At 33.1% G+C, this 13,726-nt stretch overlaps 1 protein-coding gene across 5 annotated transcripts in view; it reads right to left on the bottom strand.

Moving 5' to 3' along the window:
* SGCD (sarcoglycan delta) overlaps positions 1-13,726 on the bottom strand; it is a 1,341,685-nt gene that overhangs the window by 1,036,522 nt on the left and 291,437 nt on the right. The gene's annotated exons all lie outside the window — the stretch shown is intronic.

Raw genomic sequence — 13,726 nt, 5'->3', positions numbered from 1 at the left:
TCACTTTTCTGACCTTAACAATGCAAGAGGACAATCTACTAAATTAGTGACGTTTGTGATCTGTATTATTGAAAGAAGCATCCACACAAATTAAAATCTACCAAAGATAGTGTTTACATTGGCCTAGGAGTACCCATCCCATGGAATGTGCTCAGAGCCATGGATGAATGACCACACAGCGGCTTTGGAACCTGTTTCCAGGTCTGTTGGACTTTGTGTTTGGAGAAAACTCACCAAACTCTAGTGGTCCCTTGATCCTCCTCCCCCACACCTTATCACAACAGGGCTATAACATCATTTAAAGAAAGAGACAATTTCCAGGTATCTATCAACATTGCAATCTCCCCTCCTCTCTTAACTCCTCCCCCAAACACACACACAGCTACTGATTCTTTCTCCCTCAGATAGTCCTCTACCTGTATCCCATATTCTTAGTTCAAAAATTTTTGAGCAACTTTTTCATCCAATTCCTTTAGTTTCTTAGAGGTAGGAAGAAAACAAACAAAACTCAGTTTCTTTCAAATGAATCTTCCAGAAATCTATCTAGATAGTCTCTTTCTCACAAGCCCACTACATAAGCATTCAAACAAAGCCCACAGTCTACTAATGCATTGTGCAAACAAAATACAGCCAGAAAAGCTTAAATATGTTCAGGGAATCTGGCAGGCAGAGTTCACTTCCCACAAGGCCCCAAGCTCCAAACCAAACCAAAAGTCTAAAACGTAATACACCTTACCTCCAGTGACTGTAAGAACTGAACTTTCTTCAGGAAGCAGACAAATTCTGGAACACTATCATTAATGGCTACTCTAAGCCAAGCTGTCAGGACAAGCTTGTTAAAGATTCAGGCTTTTGCATGAATTGAGTCAATGGACACTCATCATGATATAACTCCACTAGAATAGACTACACTGTAGACTCAAAGACAAGGGAACAGGCAAGTAGCTGCTACCTAACCAGATGAACTGGGGTGGCTTTAAAGAGAAAAAAAATCCCCAAAATGTGCTGAAGTATTGTTTATATGTGGCACAGTGAGGGTTGGCTAGAAAACCACAACTCTGCAGAGTACTCCAGGAAGTCACTATAATCAATGGAATTCCTAGTAAAGACCTAGGCCTGAGTGGGATACCAATAGGCAGAGTTTCAAACAACCTCAGACTCTCCAAAAAGTGGCTGTTACCAAAAATCAATGAAGGATTTCTAAAATGTCAGCAAGGCAGTAATGCCTATTGACTATATATTGGATTGAGTTTGGATTGATCTTTTCCAGCCATCTTTAGTTATTTTTCTTTTCCTAGTCTCTCTAGAAAGATTGCCTCTTTAATTATGCCCCATATCTCTATGATAGTTTTAGTATTTTACCTTTTGTATTGGAAGATGCCCAAGGACCAGAAGCTGATTTTATTCATCTTTAAATTATTCATAGGCCATTAGGGTCCAGGGCCTTAAATTCAAGCTGCAAATCATTATGTTGACTAAATCAAATCAAGTTTAACTTGTCATCAATCAATTAATAAGCATTTAAGTTCTCACTGTGTACCAAACCCTATCCAAGTACCTAAGAGACGTAATAAAAACCAAAAATGGAACTACTTTCAAAGAGCTTACAGAACATAAAAAACTAATATGAAGATAATTATATATAAACAAGATATGGTATATCTATATCTATATCTATATCTATATCTATATTATCTATCTATATATCTCAAAACTACTTCCTCTTCCTCTCTGTCTCTCCTTTTCTCCCTATTTGTCTTTCTCAATCTCTTTCTTTTTATCCCTCCCCTTTTCTCCCTCTCTTCTTCTTCCTTCCCTTCTTTCCTTCCTTCTTTCTATATATGCATACTTATATGTATATATATATACACACATATATATATTGCATATAATTTAATTTTGTGAATTCAGTGTTTATGTTACATGTTTTGTTTTTGTTTTGATAGTAGCAGTACCAATACTTTATATAATGTAGCATTTATTTCTCTTCATACCCTGGTCTCTTTCTATTTTTCCAAGTTTATTATTCTACTCTATTCCCTTCCATGAACTCTAACCCATGCTGTTACTTTCTAAGCAATTCTATCTCCTTTGTCCAAGGAAGAAGATGTAGAACAAGAAGACTGGTAAGATAAGAAGGGACTAGATGTTAAAGAGAAATAAATGACACATCATAAAATCATTGGTATGGCCATTGTCAAAAACAAAGCACAAGTAACAAACAATCCATTCATTCATTCTACAAAAATTTGTGAAGTACAAGCTATATGCAAAGGTTAATTTGCTCTATAGTAGGCAAAGTTAATTCTTTACCATTTCAGTTATCAAAATACAATGAAAAACTCAATTTGTTATGCAGATGTTTTGCTCACTCAAGGCCAGAAATACAGAAAGCTCAAACATTCAAGTGACCAAGAGGCAGAATCAATATTTGGATTCATGAAGAAAATTAAAATTCAGAAGTCTGGGATTCTGTGCTGTCCAACGTTTAAGCTATTAATTCAATTTTCCATCTTTATTCTATGCTTTTTTGTTTGTTTTTTGTTTTGTTTCCTTCAAGCGTTCAGAACTTGCCCTTATTTTCACCATATTTCTTCAAAAGAATTAAATCACAAGGCATAGTGCATTCCAACAGTTTTTGTGCTCTTTTAAATTTAAATAGCTAATCATTAAATATTAAGCTTAAATAGCTTTAATTAATAGATATTTAAGAACTTGAATAGCTTTAATTAACATCTATTAATAGCTATTAGTTAATAGCTATTTATTAAGTTCTTAAATAACTTTAATTAGTAGCTATTTAATGGGGCTGATGAACTACACTGGGACTTTTGAGATATTTAGATATTAAAAAAATTTTTCGAATTTAGACTAATTTAACCAAAAGTGACAGAGACAGAGATAGATAGAGAGACAGAGGAAAATAAAAAAGAAAGAAACAGAGACACAGGAAGAATTATGTGAAAAAGCAAATTACTCATGTTAAAGATGAGCTATTTTATTTTTCCTCCTCCTCCTGAATTCTCTCATTTAGGTTCCTATATGGACCTTAAGGAGCTGATAGTTGCTATGCTTCTTAGTGGGAATGAAATATCTCTTTCATTATAATCAGTTCTCATAGATTATGCCATGTAACAGCACTAAAAGCCATATGTAACACATTATAAATAATGATGAGGATGATGATGGTAGCTAGCATTTTATATAACAATATTTGTTAAGCACTGTGCTAAGTACTCTATAATTATTATCTCAACCCTCACAATAACTATGGAAGTAGATCCTATTCACAGATAAAATGGTCAAGGGATTAGTTTCTATGATGATACAAAAACAATGAAAAAAAAAACCAATATCTAGCCTATTACATTTCTTTGTGGTCAACCTGTATCACCTCACAATGATCCTATAAGATTGATAATGTAAGCATCATCCTACTTGAGAGATAATATGAAAATTCTGTATCAGAGAGTTTAGAAACACTTTTCCCAAGACCTCACACAGCAAGCACATGGCAGAGTTAGGACCCATAAATCAAACCAAAATTCAATATTAGCTCAAGTGGCTAAAGTCAGATCACTGATACACTGGAGAAGCCTTCAGTCACAATGGTTGTTCTAGAAACTGCTTCTCAGTTTCAGGTGACAGTCTCTTCAACTTCCTATTATATTGTTATTGCCCTTTCATCTGCTACATGTAGATCAACTGTCCACATAAAAGGACCTGAGCTTAACACTAGCCACTGACACATCATTTTAATCTTCACATAAGGAAGATGTAAAAGGAGCTTAGTCATAGAGGCAGTGGTATGCAGGAGTCAGCTCTTACCAACTTGATTGTTAAAAATTTTCAGTGTGAGAATTAATTCCATAATTGGTAAATGTATCAAATCATGACTTTTTTGATTATCTAGACAAGTACTTTCAAACAAATGGAAATGAATCTCTACAGGGAATACTGACTTAGAAAATCACAAATAAACATTATCTATGTATTGTATTTTTTATTATTTTTAAAATATTTTGCAGAAAAAAAATGTTAATCTGATTTGGGAATCTACAGGACTTTTATAGCAGGGTCACAAGTTTGATAATTCTGTTCTAGACTTAAGAAAATGATAGAGAAAATGTTAACAATGATGACAACTTAAGTGTTGCCTTTCTGAAGAGCTAGCTGGTAAATATTTATTAGCATCTTCATGCTTATGGATGAGGGACAGAATATTCCTGTACCCTACTCCTTTTACCGGATGATGGAACTCACCCCTGAATTAGAAAAATGACCAGTTCGATTGGAATATCCCTGAATCAATATAGACAATAAAAATAATATATGCATTTTTACAATTTAATTTAAAATTATTTTCAGCTCCAAATTATCTCCCTTCCCCTCTTCTCATCTATTAATAAGTCAAGAACTAGAATGCCAATTAAGCATATGATGTCAGAGTACATGGATTTAGAGTCAACATTCATTTAAATCTCACCTCTGCTGTTTCTTACCTGTGTGACAAAGAGCAAGTCATTGAAACTCTCTGAGCCTTACTTTCCTCATCTGTAAAATGAAGGGGTAGGATAAAGTCCTTTCGAATGCTAAATCAATGATTCTATGAATATTGACTTCTGAAGTTCCTTATTGTTCCAACATGGATCTTTTGACCCATCACATCCTCTTGGTTATGTGTAGGATGCTGCAAGTTGGAAATAGCAAATGAGATTGATTGTGGGTTTTCAAAGTTGGATTACTTGAACTCAGAGATATCTTCTAGTTAGATTTCTGTAGAAGGTCACAGTCAATAGGGAAACTCTGGATGAGATATAAGACCTTTGAGTCCAGAGGGAACCTGCTAACAATATCTGCTTCGGCTCCCCATCTCCCCTACGGGCTCTCAGCCTTCCTGAGAAGTCAGGGAGCAGTGACAACCTGTGATGTGATTGAAGCAGAGTAATACCAGATGGAAGAGTTATACCAGGTGGCAAACTATATACAATAGCAAGTTATTTATGTGGTCCCATGTTCTCAGTATATACTGGGTGCATGCTCAGTGTTTCTGTTATATAAGGGTGTAAGGGTATAAAAGGGGAAAAGACCTTGAAATAAATGGACTCAGTTTTCCCACCATCCTCAGGAGTCCTGCCTCATCACTTCTCCACTAAGATGGTATATTTTAATCACCCGAACTTGGGGGCTCTAGAAAGCAGGACACAATATATTTCTGTGTCTTCCAACTCAGGAATTTTACAATTCTATCTTCTTTGGTTACCATCTTGTTGTGTTTCACTGGGGAAGAGAACTAAGACCAATGAGAAAAAAGATATGAAGTTTATGATAAAGTTTTCCTAAAATGGAATGAGTTACTCTGGTAGGTAATGAGCTCCCCATCATTGCTAGGTGACTATTTGTTACAAATTTTGTAGATGGCATTTGACTTTAGAGGAGGTAAAAGTGGAGAAATATTATTATCACAGGGGCTATATATGGGTATATGAAGGCTCCTCAGTCTGACATAGTCTTATAAAATCATTGGGTTTGGAGTTAGATGAGCTTGTGGATAGAAATGGTATTTGTGATTATGGAGTATCAGCATAGAATCACAAAGGCTGAAGTCTGTATATTCTCCCTCTTTGACCATAGTATAAAATCCTTTAGGGATAGGACTTTATCCCATTTATATTTCTGTTCCATACAACAGAGTATCTTATACTCAAAATCTAAAGTTTGGTGAATTAACTATTAAAATTGAAGAGATCCTTGGAAGGAAGTTTGATAGCGGCAGAAAACACTCCAGCTTGCCCAATCTGATCAAGCTGTTTTGTTTCAGAGTGACCAAAGTGTTCTAACAGAAAAACCTCCTCAGTTATGGAATCAGGAATAGGGTCAAAAACCAAGTCTGCTATTTATTGTTCAATTTTGATCAAGACATCTCTGAGTCTTGGTTTCCTCTTCTGTAAAATTAAAAGATGGGAACTTATGGTCCCTCTGGGCTTTAAAGATATGATACTATAAGCTTCCAAGATGCTATGACTGAAATTTATTCTTAATTCTCCTTGAATGAATGAATTTAGGTTTAAATCAGGGAACTAGGTAGATGAGCTCTATGGTCATTTGGAAAGCATCACTGGTCCCAATACTATTTTGCCAATAAAATCTAATATTTAATTAATGTTTGTTTAAGTTAACTCCCTTTCAGGAGGTAGAGACCTTTAATGAATATTTGGAAAGCCAATTAGGTTAACCACTCATATTCCCTTTCAATCATTCTTAATTGTTGCCTCCTAAATAGCCTGTAAAGTCCAGGGACTTGACTTACATCACAAAGCTGCTATTGATTGTGATTTATTATGCAGCTTAAAATTTCTTTATCACTTTCATTTTAAGATAATTATTAATTCTTAATATTTCCACACCAGAAGGTTGAAACTGTTTTATCCAGGGAAGTATAGGGTACTTCTTTTAAGGAAAAAAAAATGTCATGGGAAAAAAGTAGGAAGAAAGGAAGTGAGTATTTGCATTTCAAAGGAATTATTCTTATAAAGATGGCCACTGGTAGACTTACAAACCTACCATGGGGTAGTAACAGTACAAAGGACAACAAATTGAAGCTAAAATTATGAGATAGTCATTCACTTAGAGTTGATCAATCTGAAATAAAAGACCTTAGAATGAATGATGAAAATTAAAAGAAACGTATTCAAATGAAATAAAATTTTTAAAAAATAAACCTTTTCTTTATTTCTTTTTTATTGTACATAATCATATACAAAGAGAAACATTCTAATAGGCAAAGAACACATATGGCTATTTTATATATACCTATGGTCTCAAAGGTAATGTGCTCTGAAATTTTTTAAAGTATACTAAAAAAACTGCCCAACACTAAATTTTTGGATTTGAAATTGTTCTTTCTCAGATCTATCCTGACTGAACAACCCCTTATCAGACCAAAGAACACCAAAAACCCAAAACAGCATGCACTACTTTCATCCTACCCCAACCCTTTACTCATCTTTGTCATTCAGATACTACTTTGTGTTAAGAATTTTATGTGTTTTCTTTATATAGTTCCCCAGAATATTTTCTGTAGCATATATATATATATATATGTATATATATATATATATATATATATATATATATATATATATATATATATATATATATATATATATATATATATATATATATATATATATATACTCTATCTGCCAAAGGTATATTAGTTGACATGCCGCCATTTCTTTTGTATTTCTTCTACTAGTATGTGAATGATAGGACAATAGGACAAGAGTGACCATTATAGGTAAGGGATCTTGGTAAATGTTTTTTTATTTGTATACATTTTATACTCTGGCTATCAGTTATTTGATAACTTGCTATCAAGTATAGTTCTCTATTTGTAGTTATCTACCACAACAACAAATGCTAAAGGGAAAGGAAAAAAAAAACACAATGTATGAAAATCAACATGGCAGCAATACAGTTACAAAATTACTTTTTAGTTTCCTCCTGAGTTTCTTGTTTGTTTTCTTTCAGGTTTTTTAAAAATATATTTCATTGATATTCTTTTTCCTATATGTCTATCATTTACTACTAGCTCTTCCTTCTCTTGTAACAAACAAGCATAGACAAGCAAAACAGATCAACACATTGACTGTGTCTTAAAATGCATGTCTCATTCTACATCTTTAGCCCAATTCTTCTCTACTAAAAGATGGAAAGAATTAGATGCAATGTCATAAGACAACATTTACTTTATCAGGTAAAACACATTTGTGAACTCACACCAATTTCATGCTGAGCCTAGACTTGGAATTATAAGAACCAAATTGATTCTAGGTTCAATCATTAAGGGCTGTATAATTTTGTGAAAGTCACCTAAACTCTCCAAGAGTTTTTAATTTTTCAATGGGTATTCCTGTCTCAGGTACCTTTCAAGTCATATTCTGTGGGATAGTTAAAAGGATATCTCTTTGAAAGCTATAGAGTGTTATTGCTTCATAGGTCAAAGACATGAAAGGAGCCTTAAAGGCCCACTGCACCCTCATTTTACAGAAGAAAAATTAAAATTCAAAAGGCTTAAATGATTTACAGATGATGTTTGCTGATAGTTTTAAATAGGTAACATTGATCATGTATTTTTTTAACCAAACTCTCATTTAGTTGTACCTTTCCTATTGTGTGTATACAGGACTTTAGAATTGTTTCTATTGTCTTTCATTGCCAATTTCTGCCAATAATTCTTGCATGTCAAGATCTTTTTGTTTGTTTGTTTGTTTGTTTTTTGTTCTGATTCAGTTGTACAATGTGTCATTAGCTATATTTCCTAGCATCAGGTTGATTGTCTATTTAACAAGTACACCATTTATGGCTTCATCCATATTATTGAAGAACTAGTTTTAACAGTAAAGAACCACAGACAGATTCCCATGTAATCTCCACTAGAAACGTAATTCTAAATTGAAATCTATAAGTCAATGACAACTGTTTTAGTATAACAATTCAAACAGTTCTAAATGCACCTACTTTTACTTTCATTTAACATGTTTCCCCTAACTAGTTCACAAGGATAACATGAATGTTTGGTACAAATTACTCTTTGACATCTCTGTCAATCATTTTTACAGAATTCCTTTCATCTACCAATTTATTATATCACTTAGTAATCATGTTTTTGTATGAAGCATGCGATTTATTACTTGAATTCATTTATTTTTGTCCTCCTTTTTTCCTAGGAAGTACATTAACATGATATTATTGCTTCTGTTTTTCCTTCCATTGATCCTTACCTAATTCTTTTCTGATTCTTATATTGTCTTTTGCATGATCATATAATACACCATGTTAGTCTGTATTACATCCCCATTTTAGTTATTATGTTAGGATACTTACATTTCATATGTGATATATTCCAGCCATGCATGTCATTCTAACAAGGCTGAACAATAAATAAGAAGTTGAATTTGCCTCTTTCTTTTAGAATCTCTAATTTACCTTGCTTATTACCCACATTTTCTGCATTTGTTTATAGATATCTGAGGTTAAGGATTTTATTCCTCATTCCTTTCTTGTATTTCATTTCCTATGAATCTTAACTATGTAAATTACTGTTCTTCTTCCCATAGTAGCTACTTTATTTTAGCAGGTTCTTTCTCCCCAAAAACCGTTTTGGTCAGGTTTTCAAGAGTCTACACAAACATATTACTATTACTGATAATGATTTATTTATCTATGGCTTATAAAGCATCTATTATATAAAGGTCTCCAACACAGCCTTTTTCAAATGTCTCATCTTATTCTATATGACACTGGATTCAAAAGCATAAGTTATAATTCAATATTATCCAATAAGCAAGACATATACTTCTTGTTATCAGTACAGATAGAAAGAATATCAGGTAATGTACAATTCTGTATGATAGAATAACAAAATAAAAATTTTAAAAGTTTATCACTGGAATCCACCTTTCCTTATAACTTCAAGGAGATGATATCTGATATACATGTATCATGTTATACTTTTCAAAGCACTTTCACTCTCATTAAAGTAGGAATTCTTAACCTGGCATCCAGAACACTCCACAATGTCCATGGATAGATTTCAGAAGATTTATGAACTTGGATGTGAAAAATATATCTTTGCTTTCACTAACTTTTAACTGAAATTTAGTATCCCCTCAAATTATTTAAAATATTATTCTGAAAAAGGATAACAGGTTCGTAGGCATCACTAGACTGACAAATAGGTCCATGACATGAAAAGCAATAAGAATCTCTTTCTAAGAACTTACAATGGTTTTATGAAGTAGTCAGGGAAATAATATTCTCATTTGACAGCTGAGGGAAAATGAAGTTTTGAGAACTAAATTAACCCTAGAATCAACCATTCAACTCCTTTTTCTCTTCTGAGTTTCTTCTCTTTTTTTTTTCTTTTAAATTCTGTTTTCTTTCATTGCTATTTTACCAATATTTGTGAATTAATTCAGATGCTTAAAGATATCTGAGTCAGGAGAGGCCAATATTTAAGGACAATCATAGTTTGATTTCAGGTTAAAAGCTTTGCTCTTCTTTCTCTGCATATGACACAAGCATTAAAATCAGTTTCTTTAAACATACTGTTTTTTACATTGACTATGAACCAAGAGAGCAGTAGTATTTAGTATGTATCAAAGCCCAGGTACCAGAAGCACAGTGAGTTCACTGTGTTTTTATGGCGTGATGGCAAGGATGTGATCATTATGAAAACACTCCTTCACACTGGATTATATCTATATATGATTCCATACTTGTTATATGCTGTGATTTTTTTCCTTTTATTTTGTTCTCCCTCACTTAACACTCGAACAAGAAGTATGCCTTTGGCTTCTTGTTATTTTTTCCTATACATCTAAAATATTTAACATTCTGATCCAACATTAAATTAAAACTCAATAAGTACTTTTAAGTAAACTAACTGTACCTTTAATTCAATTTTATATAGTTATTCCTTGAGTATCTATTATGCACTCATCTGTGTATTGGGTGTCATGGAAGATTAAAAGAAAAATAAAAAGGATATGCTTTCTGTCCCAAAGGAATTTATATTAGTCAGGAAGTAGCTCTTGAAACAATTTATATTTGAAATTCAAGAATCTAGGCATGAATCCCATCCTCTCTGTGTCACTTTGAGCTCTTTAATATCTCAAAGTTTTAGTTTTTTTCATCTATAAAATGAGGAAGTCAAAATAGAAAAAAATCAATCAATTAGCATTTATTAAATCAATTCCCATGTGCCAGGCATTATGGCAGAAATTAGGGATATAATCACAAAATGAAATCTTCAAGGATTTTACATTCTGTCAAGAAATATGGACCAGTGCAAGAACATATACTTTTAAAAACAAAAATTAATTAAAAGGTTATTTAGGAGGTAGCATTAGAAGTAAAATTTGAGGAAATCTAGGGATTATAAGGGATAGCTAAGTGGTATAGCAGTGGATAGAATACCAGGCCTGAAGTCAAGAAGACTCATCTTCCTGAGTTTGAATCTGACCTCAAATATTTACTAGCTGTGTGACTCTGTTTGCCTCAGTTTCCTTATCTGTAAAATGAGATGAGGAAGAAAATGACAATCTATTCCAGTATCTTTACTGAGAAAACTCCAAATGGGGTCATGAAGAGTCAGACACAAGTGAAATCACTGAACAACAAGGGATTCTAAGAAGTGAGCACAGCCTAGGCAAAAGCTCAATTGGAAAGTAGAAAGGCATGTATAAAGAATAGTAGTCTTACTAGTTTTGTAGGACTGTAGATTATGTGAAAGAGAATAAAGTGTAATAAGTTTAGAAAAATAGGTTGGAGCCAGGTTGTGAAATGTTTTAAATTCCTATTAAAGGACATTATATTTTATCCTATAAATAACAGAGAGATGTTAGAGTTTCTTGAGCTAAACAATAACATCATCAGATATGTTTTTATTTTGTTTTGTTTCTTAGAAGATTGCTTTGTCAACTATGTGAAAAATGGATTTAAGAGATTTGAGTGAGGTATATCAATTAAAATTATTACACTTGTTGAAATAATAAAGGATGAGATCTTAAATTAAGGTGTGATGTTGAGAGGATAGAAACCACAATTTATTAATTGATTTGAGTGGAAGTAAGAATAAATGTGGAGAATGAAGTATTGGGAGACAGCTCTAAGGCTCCAAACCTAAGATACTACAAGATTTATGGTGGCTCTCAATAAAAAAGCAAAGTTCAGAAGATGAATGAGTTTGGGGAAAAGATGACCAATTCTGTTTAAGATATCAGATAATAGAACAGAGATGTCAAGTGACTTGTCCTGATTCATAGAAATAGTAAGTATCTGAAAAAAAATTTGAACCTAGGACCTACAATCTGGTTCCCTTTCCCCTATGCCAAAATATTTTGTATTTAGTTTTAAAAACCTATGGGGTATCCACTCTGAAGCATCTCATAGTTGATTGGTAACATGAGACCAGCTCTAACCAGTTCTTGGTCTTATGAATAAAATATTTCAAGGTTAAGGTTAAAAATATTTTTAACTAATCATATAAAAACCTTTATATAGTGAATGAGATTTCTACAAAGAGCAAAATTTACTACAGAATGCTAAATTGGAAAGCTCATGGGCATCAAACTGGCACAGACTAGTGATGATTCTGTGGAATTTATAGTTACTGAGGAGTGTAACATTCCCAGCTCCCCTAATCAGATCATACATCACAGTAGTGATCACTGTTGATGGTTTTAGATGAGCAGAAAGACAAACAAGATGCTGAAAGTAAATGCAAGTGTGGTGTTGTGATTCTTACATATTACCTAACATCAGTCATTAATCATGATGGAGGAAAAAAAATCCATCAACTTTAGGTGCCACTTGGGTCATAACAGTAATTTCTACATGAGAGACAATATCACAGATACAACAGGAAGGAACCAAGAAAAATAGCACAATTATACTGAAAGGAAACTATCATGGGGCTGAGGGTAAGGAGGTAGGGAGGCTGTTACATTATCTTATGTAAGCTGATATAGTTGTAAAATAACATTGACCTAGGAAGAATTTGAGTTTTATGATTTAATAGTTATGTGAACTCATACAAGTCATTTGCTTCTTTAACTCTTGTTTTTCTCATCTGTAGAGCAAGGTTATTTCAGCTGATCTCTAAATTTCCTCTTCAGTTTCTTAACATTCTATGCACTATGATATCCTTACCATCCTAAATATTTGTGATTTTATGATTCTTTCCTTAAGCTGACCATACTAATTTGTACAAGAAGTAATTTGGAGGTTGCCCTCCCCCCCAGAAGAAGAAATATTTTCTGATGACCTAGGAATAAAAAGGGAGACATAAGCAAATGCAACTTTGAAATAATAATAATAATAAAAACCCACCACAAGGCTAGCTGGAACAGTGATTCTACTAACAAATGTGTGTTATCCACAGAGGAAATGTGCAGTCTGGATTTTTTACAGGTAAGAATAGAAATAACATTTCTAAAAATTTCCTGGTGAGAAGACAAATGCAAATTCAAGCTCACTGGCAAGAGGACAACTGTATAAACATATCACATTCAGAGATACTTAGTAAAGCTGAGTGAACTGAATTTCAGATAGATCTAGAATGTAAATAGCAGCTCCCCAGTCCCTTATCCTCACTAGATAACTTCTCATATTTTTCTTTAACTGTACAACTGGATATCTCTAATCAGCTTTACAGAGATGTTAGATAAACACCAGTTGTCCTAGAACAGATGTACATAAAAAGACTGAATTCCACTGTCAGGAAGGCATTATATTTTAATGATTGAAGCTTAACAATTCTCTTAAGTTTATCCTAATACACATACACACTCACATACAAACACACACACACAAACTCATCTGCATACATACACACATGAACACAGAGACACAAATCCATGATCAACCACACCAATCTAGTAGCCAACAGCATTTCAGAACTAATTCTGAAGAGAAGCAGGTTGATGTGGAATACTGAAAAATACACTGTACATAGAGTTTCAAAACCTCTTTTTTAATGCTATCTAGGCCACTTGTTAGCTGTATAATCCTGAGCAAATCACCAAAATTGAGTTTCAGTTTATTTATCTAAAAAGTAAAACTGAAATAAACGAAACTAGCTCTTATCCAGCAAATGGTAAATAATACATTCTTGTTGGGTCTCTCGCTTCCTCTTCAACTTCCCTGATGGGAAGAAATT

The sequence above is a fragment of the Sminthopsis crassicaudata genome, chromosome 2 (assembly GCF_048593235.1).
Source record: "Sminthopsis crassicaudata isolate SCR6 chromosome 2, ASM4859323v1, whole genome shotgun sequence".
In the NCBI taxonomy this organism is placed as follows: Eukaryota; Metazoa; Chordata; class Mammalia; order Dasyuromorphia; family Dasyuridae; genus Sminthopsis; species Sminthopsis crassicaudata.
The sequence above is the reverse complement of the archived record's forward strand: the minus strand, read 5'-3'. Positions and strand labels throughout refer to the sequence as shown.